Source organism: Delphinapterus leucas, chromosome 6 (genome assembly GCF_059928025.1).
Source record: "Delphinapterus leucas isolate spDelLeu-1000000601 "Yukka" chromosome 6, BTC_Dleu_Yukka2, whole genome shotgun sequence".
Classification (NCBI taxonomy): domain Eukaryota; kingdom Metazoa; phylum Chordata; class Mammalia; order Artiodactyla; family Monodontidae; genus Delphinapterus; species Delphinapterus leucas.
The window spans coordinates 54,389,761-54,402,414 of NC_143134.1; positions in this window are offsets into that span (position 1 = coordinate 54,389,761).

A 12,654-nucleotide genomic window follows, 5' to 3' on the forward strand; every position below is an offset into this window, starting at 1 on the left:
TTATGAACTTGGGGACAGGATGAAGCCAGTCCATGTGAGGTTCAAAAAAACCAAGTAGGCAATACGAGCATCAAAGTGTTTCCTTGTGTCATTAACTCAGGACCACAACCTGATTTCAAAACACCGTGGAACCATGGATGGAAAAACTGTGTAAACTGGGGCCATTTAAAAACATTTCTCTCCGCCGTATGCTTGTCAGAGATGATCAGAACCCTCTGAGCACTTTGCAAGGCACGCACTGGATCTCACTGTGGTGAGCGATTTGACCGGCAGTGTCACATTTCCCAGCAAAATTAGACAAGCAGCTTGACTTGACAAGTAGCATGAAATAACATAAAAAGCTTCCCTAGACAGTGCCAGAGAATTAGGTGCCAAAAGCCTGAGGTGATTATTAGAAAATGGTTCCCACCTCTAATTGTCTGACTACAGTCTCTTCATCACCAGGAAGCTGCTACAGCAGAACCCAGCCAAAGCAATCACTGCTCCCTTAGGAAGCATTCACTGTTCACCGTGAGCTCATGCTAACATTCCCGCTGTTTGCAAAGTGGCTAGATGGGGATATGACAGCAATTCCTGTTGTCAGTGAAAGAGACATTGCCCAACAGGATTTTAACTTTTAACTGGATTTCAGCCATGCTGTTTCCTTTGGTTACCTGTCAGCTGAAACTTCTTTGGTATCCAAGTTCTAGTGTATTTCATTTCTATGGTCATCAGAGCAGTACAAAGGAAGAAAAACTAGAAAGGGGTCAGGACACCCCAGTTCTGTCCCTAATCAACTGCAAGGCCTTTAGCCTGGCCAAGTTGCTTCCCTTTTCCTTTAATCATAAAATGAGATAATATAAAACCTATCTCAGAGGGTTACAGTCATAGGAGAGAACAGATGAGCAAAATGTTATAGAAGGTATATTCATATATAATACTTAAGCGGTGTGTGTATGTGTGTGTACATACAACTTTTTAAATGTTTTCCAGTTGCATAAAAGTGAGGTGTAGATCTGGCAAGTACCTGGATAAGAAAAGTGACATGGACAATCTGGATATTTAAGAACAAAAATGCCTCCCTTGATTCTACAGGGAAAAGATAATTGTCTAAATTGTTCAGACCATTTTTCTTCTCCAAGTCTTAGTCATGGAATCTATACAAGACTGAATTTCTTGATTGCTGGCAGACAAAATATTTTGAGGAAAAAATAACACTAGCTGTTGATTATTAAATGTTTACTATATGCTGGCCAATCTGTGAAGCACTTTACAAATATTACTTCACTTCCTCTTCATTACAATCCCATGAAATATGTATTATTTAATAACATTATACACTATGCCTAAGTTTAGGAAAGCAATTATACTCCAATAAAGATGTTAAAAAATGTACATTATGTAAAACCTTCCAACACATTATAAATTGAAATGTATTTAAACTCATAGCCCTGGGTTTAAAAATCAGGAAATAAAATTGTTTCTCTTGCTGAACTCAAAAAAAAAAAAAAAAAGAAAGAAAGAAATTTATTGTTTGAACTAATATTTAAATTCAGGTCTGTCTGACTTCAAGGCCCTTGGTCTTAATCAGAGCCATTACAGCTCTGTGAAGGAAATTATGTTTCTCTTTTGCCCCAACTTTTTGCAGTTACTATTAAAAGTTGGCCTGTGTGCTCTGGCTGGTTGGAGGGGCAGTCCTTGTGTGGCCCTTTGTATAAGAGCTGACAGTTACTGGAGGCCCACATAGAGGGAGTGGTATGAGGGAAGAGTTCTAAACGGAGAGGGAAAAGGAGCTTCATGGGTAAAGGACCTGTGGGACTTACACTCAGTTCTGAAAAGCTGCATTTCTTGGGTAAATGCCACCGAGGTTTGTCTTTAGACAGAACAGGAAAGAGTCCCAGAAATACACCCACACTTACATGATCAATTAACCTGCAACAAAGGAGGCAAGACTACACAATGGGAAAAAACAGCCTCTTTAATAAGTGGTGTTGGAAAAACTGGACAGTTACATGCAAAAGAATGAAACTGGACTACTTTCTCACAGCATACACAAAAATAAACTCAAAATGGATTAAAGACAAATGTAAGAACTGAAACCATAAAACTCCTAGGAGAAAACATAGGCAGTACACTCTTTGGCATTTGTCTTAGCAATATTTTTTTGGATATGTCTCCTCAGTCAAAAGAAACAAAAGCAAAAATAACCAAATAGTACTACATCAAACTAAAAAGCTTTTGCTCAGCAAAGGAAAGCATCAATAAAATGAAAAAGCCACCTACTGAATGGGAGAACATATTTGCAAACAATATGTTCAATATGGGGTTAATATCCAAAATATATATTTTTTACAACTCATACAACTCAATAGCAAAAAAACAAACAACCCGATTAAAAAATGGGCAGGGAATCTAAATAAACATTTTTCCAAAAAAGACATACAGATGGCCAACAGACACATGAAAATATGCTCAACATCACTAATCATCAGGGAAATGCAAATCAAAACTACTATGAGATATCACCTCACACCTGTCAGGATGGCTGTTATCAAGAAGACAAAAGATAACAAGTGTTGGTGAGGGTGTGGAGAAAAGGGAACCCTTGAGCACTGTTGATGGGATTGTTAATTGTTGTAACTGCTATGGAAAACAGTATGGAGATTCTTCAAAAAATTAAAAATAGAACTACCATATGATCCAGCAATTTCACTTCTGGGTATTTAGCTAAAGAAAACAAAAACACTAATTCGAAAAGATATATGCACCTCTATGTTCATTGTGGCATTATTTACAATAGCCAAGTTATGGACACAATATAAGTGTCCACCAATAGAAGAATGGATAAAGAAGATGTGATACACACACACACACACACACACACACACACACATATATACACCTTCATACATACATACACACACAGAGAGAGAAATATTACTCAGCCATAAAAAATGAAATCTTGTTATTTGCAACAACAAGGATGGATCTATAAGGTATTACGGTAAGAGAAATAAGTCAGAGAAAGACAAATACCCCATGATGTCAGTCATATGTGGAATCTAAAAAACAAACAAGGCAGAGATTGGTTGAAGATGGTGGAGTAGAAGGATGTGCACTCACTCCCTCTTGCGAGAGCACTGGAATCACAACTAACTGCTGAACAATCATTGACAGAAAGACACTGGAACTCACCAAAAAAAGATACCCCACACCCAAAGACAAAGGAGAAGCCGCAATGAGACGGTAGGAGGGGTGCAATAACAATAAAATCAAATCCCAGAACTGCTGGGTGGGTGACTCAAAAACTGGAGAACACGTATACCACAGAAGTCCACCCACTGGAGTGAAGGTTCTGAGCCCCATGTCAGGCTTCCCAACCTGGGGGTCCAGCAAAGGGAGGAGGAATTCCTAGAGAATCACAGTTTGAAGGCTAACGGGATTTGATTGCAGGACTTTGACAGGACTGGGGGAAACAGAGACTCCACTCTTGGAGGGCACACACAAATTAGTGTGTGCATCGGGGCCCAGTGGAAGGAGCAGTGACCCCATAGGAGACTGAACCAGGCCTACCTGCTAGTGTTGGAGGACCTCCTGCAGAGGCAGGGGCTGGCTGTGTGTCACCATGGGGACAAGGACACTGGCAGCAGAAGTTCTGGGAAGCACCCCTTGGTGTGAGCCCTCCCAGAGTCCGCCATTAGCCCAACCAAAGAGCCGGGTAGGCTCCAGTGCTGGGTCGCCTCAGGCCAAGCAACCAACAAGGAGGGAACCTAGCCCCACCCATCAGCAGACAAGCAGATTAAAGTTTTACTGAGCTCTGCCCACCAGAGCAACATCCAGCTCTACCCACCACAAGTCCCTCCCATCAGGAAGCTTGCACAAGCCTCTTAGATAGCCTCATCCACCAGAGGGCAGACAGACAGCAGAAACAAGGAGAACTACAATTCTGCAGGCTATGGAAGGAAAACCACATTCACAGAAAGATAGACAAAATGAAAAGGCAGAGGACTATGTACCAGATGAAGGGACAAGATAAAACCCCAGGAAAACAACTAAATGAAGTGGAGATAGGCAACCTTCCAGAAAAAGAATTCAGAATAATGATAGTGAAGATGATCCAGGACCTCGGAAAAAGAATGGAGGCAAAGATTGAGAAGATGCAAGAAGTGTTTAACAAAGACCTAGAAGAATTAAAGAACAAACACCTAGAAGAATTAAAGAACAAACAAACAGAGGTGAACAATACAATAACTGAAATGAAAAATACACTAGAAGGAATCAATAGCAGAATAGCTGAGGCAGAAGAATGGATAAGTGACCTGGAAGACAGAATGGTGGAATTCACTGCTGTGGAACAGAGTAAAGAAAAAAGAATGAAAAGAAATGAAGACAGCCTAAGAGACCTCTGGGACAATATTAAACACAACAACATTCACATTATAGGGGTCCCAGAAAGAGAAGAGAGAGAGAAAGGACCCAAGAAAATATTTGAATAGATTATAGTCGAAAACTTCCGTAACATGGGAAAGGAAATAGCCACCCAAGTCCAGGAAGCGCAGAGAGTCCCATACAGGATAAACCCAAGGAGAAGCACGCCAAGGCACATAGTAATCAAATTGACAAAAATTAAAGACAAAGAAAAATTATTGAAAGCAGCAAGGGAAAAATGACAAATAACATACAAAGGAACTCCCATAAGGTTAACAGCTGATTTCCCAGCAGAAACTCTACAAGCCAGAAGGGAGTGGCACAATATATTTAAAGTAATGAAAGGGAAGAACCTACAACCAAGATTACTCTACCCAGCAAGAATCTCATTCAGATTCGACAGAGAAATCAAAAGCTTTACAGACAAGCAAAAGCTAAGAGAATTCAGCACCACCAAACCAGCTCTACAACAAATGCTAAAGGAACTTCTCTAAGTGGGAAACACAAGAGAAGAAAAGGACCTACAAAAACAAACCCATAACGATTAAGAAAATGGTAATAGGAACAGACATACCAATAATTACCTTAAACATGAATGGATTAAATGCTCCAACCAAAAGACACAGGCTCGCTGAATGGATACAAAAACCAGACCAATCTATATGCTGTCTCCAAGAGACCCACTTCAGACCTAAGGACACATACAGACTGAAAATGAGGGGATGGAAAAAGAGATTCCATGCAAATGGAAATCAAAAGAAAGCTGGACTGGCCATACTCATATCAGATAAAATAGACCTTAAAATAAAGAATGTTACAAGAGACAAGGAAGGACACTACATAATGAGCAAGTGATCAATCCAAGAAGAAGATACAACAATTATAAATATATATGCACCCAACATAGGAGCACCTCAATCGACAGTAACACAATAATAGTGGGGGACTTTAACACCTCACTTACACCAATGGACAGGTCATGCAGACAGAAAATTAATAAGGGAACACAAGCTTTAAATGACACAATAGACCAGATAGATTTAATTGATATTTATAGGACATTCCATCCAAAACCAGCAGATTACACTCCTTCTCAAGTGCACACAGAACATTCTCCAGTACAGATCACATCTTGGGTCACAAACCAAGCCTCAGTAAATTTAAGAAAATTGAAATCATATCAAGCAACTTTTCCGACAACGCTGTGAGATTAGAAATCAATTACAGGGATAAAAACATAAAAAACACAAACCTATGGAGGCTAAACAATACGTTTCTAAATAACAAAGAGATCACTGAAGAAATCAAAGAAGAAATCAGAAAATACCTAGAGACAAATTACAACAAAAACATGATGATCCAAAACCTATGGGATGCAGCAAAAGCAGCTTTAGAGGGAAGTTTATAGCAATACAAACCTAACTCAAGAAACAAGAAAAATCTCAAATAAACAATCTAACCTTACACCTAAAGGAACTACAGAAAGAAGAACAAAAAAACCCAAAGTTAGTAGAAGGAAAGAAACCATAAAGAGCAGAAATAAATGAAATAGAAACAAAGAAAACAATAGCAAAGATCAATAAAACTAAAAGCTGATTCTTTGAGAAGATAAACAACATGGATGAACCTTTAGCCAGATGCATCAAGAAAAAGAGGGAGAGGACTCAAATCAATAAAATTAGAAATGAAAAAGGAGAAGTAACAATGGACACCGCAGAAATACAAAGCATTGTAAGAAACTACTACAAGCAACTCTATGCCAATAAAATGGACAACCTGGAAGAAATGGACAAATTCTTAGAAAAGCACAACCTTCCGAGACTGAACCAGGAAGAAATAGAAAATATGAAGAGACCAGTCACAAGTAATGATATCGAAACTGTGATTAAAAATCCTCCAGCAGGGCCTCCCTGGTGGCACAGTGGTTGAGAGTCTGCCTGCCGATGCAGGGGACGTGGGTTTGTGCCCCAGTCCGGGAAGATCCCACATGCCGTGGAGCGACTGGGCCCATGAGCCATGGCCGCTGAGCCTGCACATCTGGAGCCTGTGCTTTGCAACGGGAGAGGCCCGCGTACCGCAAAAAAAAAAAAAAAATCTTCCAGCAAACAAAAGTCCAGGACCAGATGCCTTCACAGGTGAATTCTATAAAACATTTAGAGAAGAGCTAACACCCATCCTTCTCAAACTCTTCCAAAAAATAGCAGAGGAAGGAACACTCCCAAACTCATTCTATGAGGCCACCATAACCCTGATAACAAAACTAGACAAAGATACTACAAAAAAAAAAATATTTTTGTAGTATCAATATCAAATATCACTGATGAATATAGATGCAAAAATCCTCAACAAAGTACTAGCAAACAGAATCCAACAACACATTAAAAGGATCAAACACCATGATCAAGTGGGATTTATCCCAGGGATGCAAGGATTCTTCAATATATGCAAATCAGTCAATGTGATACACCATATTAACAAGCTGAAGAATAAAACCCATATGATCATCTCAATAGATGCAGAAAAAGCTTTTGACAAAAATTCAACACCCATTTATGATAAAAAAAAAACTCTCCAGAAAGTGGGCATAGAAGGAACCTACCTCAACATAATAAAGGCCATATACAACAAACCCACAGCAAACCTCATTCTCAGTGGTAAAAAACTGAAAGCATTTCCTCTAAGATCAGGAGCAAGACAAGGATGTCCACTCTCACCACTATTATCCAACATTGTTTTGGAAGTCCTAGCCATGGCATTCAGAGAAGAAAAAGAAATAAAAGGAATACAAATTGGAAAACAAGAAGTAAAACTGTCACTGTTTGCAGATGATATGATACTATACGTAGAGAATCCTAAAGATGCCACCAGAAAACTACTAGAGCTAATCAATGAATTTGGTAAAGTAGCAGGATACAAAATTAATGCTCAGAAATTTCTTGCATTCCTATACACTAATGCTGAAAAATCTGAAAGAGAAATTAAGGAAACACTCCCACTTACCATTGAAACAAAGAGAATAAAATACCTAGGAATAAACCTACCTAAGGAGGTAAAAGACCTGTACTCAGAAAACTATAAGACACTGATGAAAGAAATTAAAGATGACACAAACAGATGGAGAGATATACCATGTTCTTGGATTGGAAGAATCAGTATTGTGAAAATGACTATACTACCCAAAGCAATCTACAGATTCAATGCAATGCCTATCAAATTACCAGTGGCATTTTTTACAGAACTAGAACAAAAAATCTTAAAATTTATATGGAGACACAGAAGACCCCGAATAGCCAAAGCATTCTTGAAGGGGAAAAGGGAGCTGGAGGAATCAGACTCCCTGACTTCAGACTATCCTACAAAGCTACCGTAATCAAGACAATATGGTACTGGCACAAAAACATAAATATAGATCAATGGAACAGGATAGAAAACCCAAAGATAAACCCATGCACCTATGGTCAACTAATCTATGACAAAGGCGGCAAGGATATACAATGGAGAAAAGACAGTCTCTTCAATAAGTGGTGCTGGGGAAACTGGACAGCTACATGTAAAAGAATGAAATTAGAACACTCCCTAGCACCATACACAAAAATAAACTCAAAATGGATTCGAGACCTAAATGTAAGACCGGACACTATAAAACTCTTAGAGGAAAACATGGGAAGAATACTCTTTGACATAAATCACAGCAAGATCTTTTTCCATCCACCTCCTAGAGTAATGGAAATAAAAACAAAAATAAACAAAATGGACCTAATGAAACTTAAAAACTTTTGCAAAGCAAAGGAAACTACAAACAAGATGAAAAGACAACCCTCAGAATGGGAGAAAATATTTGCAAACGAATCAACAGACAAAGGATTAATCTCCAAAATATATAAACAGCTCATGCAGCTCAATATTAAAAAAACAAACCCAATCAAAAAATGGGCAGAAGACCTAAATAGACATTTCTCCAAAGACGACATACTGATGGCCAAGAAGCACATGAAAAGCTTCTCAACATTACTAATTATTAGAGAAATGCAAATCAAAACTACAATGAGGTATCACCTCACACCAGTTAGAATGGGCATCATCAGAAAATCTACGAACAACAAATGCTGGAGAGGGTGTGGAGAAAAGGGAACCCTCTTGCACTGTTGGTGGGAATGTAAATTGATACAGCCACTATGGAGAACAGTATGGAGGCTCCTTAAAAAACTAAAAATAAAATTACCATATGACCCAGAAATCCCACTACTGGGCACATACCCTGAGAAAACCACAATTCAAGAAGAGTCATGTACCACAATGTTCAATGCAACACTATTTACAATAGCCAGGTCATGGAAGCAACCTAAATGCCCATCAACAGACGAATGGATAAAGAAGATGTTGTACATATATACAATGGAATATTACTCAGCCGTAAAAAGCAATGAAATTGGGTCATTTGTAGAGATGTGGTGGGATCCAGAGACTGTCATACAGAGTGAAGTAAGTCAGAAAGAGAAAAACAAATATCGTATATTAACGCATATATGTGGAACCTAGAAAAATGGTACAGATGAACCAGTTTGCAGGGCAGAAATAGAGACACAGATGTAGAGAACAAACATATAGACACCAAGGGGGGAAAGTGGCGGGGGGGGTGGTAGTGGTAGGATGAATTGGGAGACTGGGATTGACGTATATACACTAATATGTATAAAATAGTTAACTAATAAGTACGTGCTGTATAAAAAATAAATAAAATAAAATTCAAAAACAGAACCAAAAACGATAAAACAAACAAGCAAAATGAAAACAGACTCATAGATACAGAGAACAAACTGATGGTTGCCAGGGAGGGGGGAGGGGTTGAGCAAAATAGGCATAGGCAAAGAGGCTTAAGAGGTACAAATTTTGACTTATACATAAGCAGGGATGTAATATACAGCATAGGGAATATTGTCAGTAATACTATGGTAACTTTGTATGGGGACAGTTGGTTACTAGACATTATGCTGATTACTTCATAATGTATGTAAATGTTACATCACTATGTTGTACACCTGAAACTAACATATTGTGCATCATCTGTATTTCAATATATAAACAAATATATTCTAAAAGAGCAGGAAGGAACTTTTCCTATATTCTCTGGTCAGTCTCATTTAGACCCAAATTGTTCTTCAGATGTGGCAATGAGCTGTTCAGGAATTTTATTCAATTAGGATTAATTCAATTAGGATGTCTAAAAGGTTTTTGTGTCCTATCTCCCACCAGTTACCTCAGACCATTTCTTTGGAGTTAAATACATTCCAAATAGGTATCCCAATTTTATCCTCAAAAGCAGTGCTGACTCAGGAAAGGTTTCTAATATCCTTCACAGTAATGCTTGAACCCTAGAGGAACCACATAGCATATTAGCCTAGTTATTAGATTTTATTTTAAAACTCCAACTGGGAAAGATTTGAACAATAGGAATTCAGAATTGAGAGTAGTAATAGTTGGATAGCTGATATTTACTGAGCCCTTATAGAATGGAAAACATAGTGCCACACCTCTTATACAAATTATTTCATTTGAATCTTGCAATATCCCTATGAGGTAAACACTGTTATGATTTTCATTTTCAAATAAGACTAGATTTGTAATTAATATTTCTTCAGGTCAAATGGCCACCAAGGACTTCCCTGGTGGCACAGTGGTTAAGAATCCACCTGCCAATGCAGGGGACACAGGTTCGATCCCTGGTCCGGGAAGATCCCACATGCCACAGAGCAACTAAGCCCATGTGCCACAACTACTAAGCCTGCTCTCTAGAGCCCGTGAGCCACAACTACTGAGCCCACGTGCTGCAACTACTGAAGCTGGCGCACCTAGAGCCCGTGCTCCACAACAAGAGGAGCCACCGCAATGAGAAGCCCGTGCACTGCAAGGGGAATAGTAACCCCCGCTCCCCGCAACTAGAGAAAGCCGTGCCCAGCAACAAAGACCCAATGCAGCCAGAAAAAAAAATGGCCACCAAAATGACAAAGGGGTAGAGTTAGGGCAAGAGTAATAGAACATTTTAATATATCCCCCTCCAACCCCCTCACTTCTCCAATGTTCTCTCAAATATCTTATTCCATCAACCAAGGTGGTTCAAAATTCATTTATTTGTCCTACTGCTTCCCTGACATGGATTGGTTACTAGATATATCCCCAAAAATTATCCAGAAAAAAAAAACAGTAAAACCTTAAAAGAGGCAATTAAAGACATTTAACTCTTTAAAGGACCCAAGAATGAAATATGCCTCCAAGAAAAGAATATATGCAAATTATGAAATTGTGAAAGCTAAAAATCCAACAGAGAACCTAACTGTCAGGCTAGCCCCATGAACAGACTCTTCCATGTAATTCAGTGGAAATGATTCCACTGGAGTTATGCAAAAGAGAAGGAGAAAGAGAGATTTGCTGAGAAATGTAGGATCAATTAGGCCAATATAATGAAGAGCTTTGGTTGATATGCACCCTTTGGCCAGTTCCCTCCCTCCAAGAGAAGGCCACAGCTGAGAGATTTCTTACAGAGGCACGCGACTACCTGGGGCAACGGAGTTAGTACAAAAACACATTTATAAGATGGCAGTGACAAGCTAGCTGATGATGAAATCCAGCTCTAAAATATACCCAATGACTTACATCACCCTTGGTGTTTCCAACAATATTTTCTCACAGTGTCTAACCACAAAAAAGCTGGATCTCAAAATCTCCTTAAAGGGAGAATACTTAGGAAGCAGTTACATAGTAGATCCTTTTTCTATTTTTGTTGTTGTTGCTGTCTCATCATTAGCTATGTTTTACAATATATCTTCTTTAATGGAGACACAATGTTCTTCAACTCACCAGTTCTTAGAAGTATGGAGTTGCAACAGTGGTGAAGGTGTATCTTTTCAGTGCTCAAGTCAGAGGTAAAATAAGTTCTTTTTTCTCACTGCTCCACCAGCATCCAGACTTCCCCTATAAAACTTGTGAGGATGAAACACTTATACCAGCATATAAATGAATGCAAAGAATCAGTTGCATTTATACATAGTTGCAGCAACAATATACATATACATATCCTCAGGGCTCTTCCAGCTTTAATATTTTGTGACAATATGTTTATAAAAATATTTATTTCACTACTTTTTAGCAGAGAGCTAGAAGAATTTTGCCTTTAATAGATTAAGCACTTGTACCAGAGAATGCAGAGGCTTTTGAACAAATGCCTTGTTTCAGTAGGACAAAGATATTCTCACTGATTAGAAACTGGAGAAACAAAAAACAATTAGCCAAAAAAAAAAAAAAAAAGTATTTTAATCTGATTTCTTCCACTTAATCCTGCATTCTTAGAATGGGTTTAATTGACACTAACATCCTTTTTCTGAGATTATTATTCTGTTTGACTAACAGCAAATATATTTGATAAAAAGTGTTTTAACCTGCCACCATCACACTCCAATTTTTGTAAAATAATCAGGTATGAAATCTCAGCTAACTAAAGAATAAATACTAAAATATTATGGCATGTACTAGTTACAGCTGCTCTATGCAAAATGAAGTTTCAATTCCACTGTTCCCTCTTTCCTGCCCTTTTGCTTCACATTGTGATAGGCATGCCTGTGAGAGTTGCAGAGATTAAATAAGATAAAATTAAATGACACATGTAAAGCCTTTAATAAATAATAGCTCTTGTTACCGTTGCTACGGTTATTATCATTATTTATTCATTTTATTTTTTTCTGCCATTCCTCACTTTCAAAGGTAACTCCTACATATAGAGCTTCCCAAAGTATGATATGTGTAGTACTAAGAGCACTTGAGAAGACTTGGGGGTGCACACAGACACACACAAAAATATTTAATTTAGAAGTCATATATTTATATTAAAGTATATTTGAAAATATTACAGCTATCACATTAACCTAGTGTTTTAACAAATATTATTATTATTAAATAAATGTAATTAAGTTAAAAATAGTAGTATATTTACAGAAGCACAATAGTACAGGTGGTATGTGAATATAGCAAAAATTATAAAGATGGTACAGCAACAACTGAAGTTTGGGAAACAAATAAAGCATAAACAACTGCTTTCACAATCTAACAAGTAGGGAAGGAGTGCCACATTTTGAAAGAGGCAAATCTCTCGCCTACTGCATTACAAATCTCTTAAGGGAAAATTCAGTCTCCATCTGGGTCAGTATGTTAACATGTGCTCAACAACTGAAAGCTACCTAAATTTGAAGGTAATTA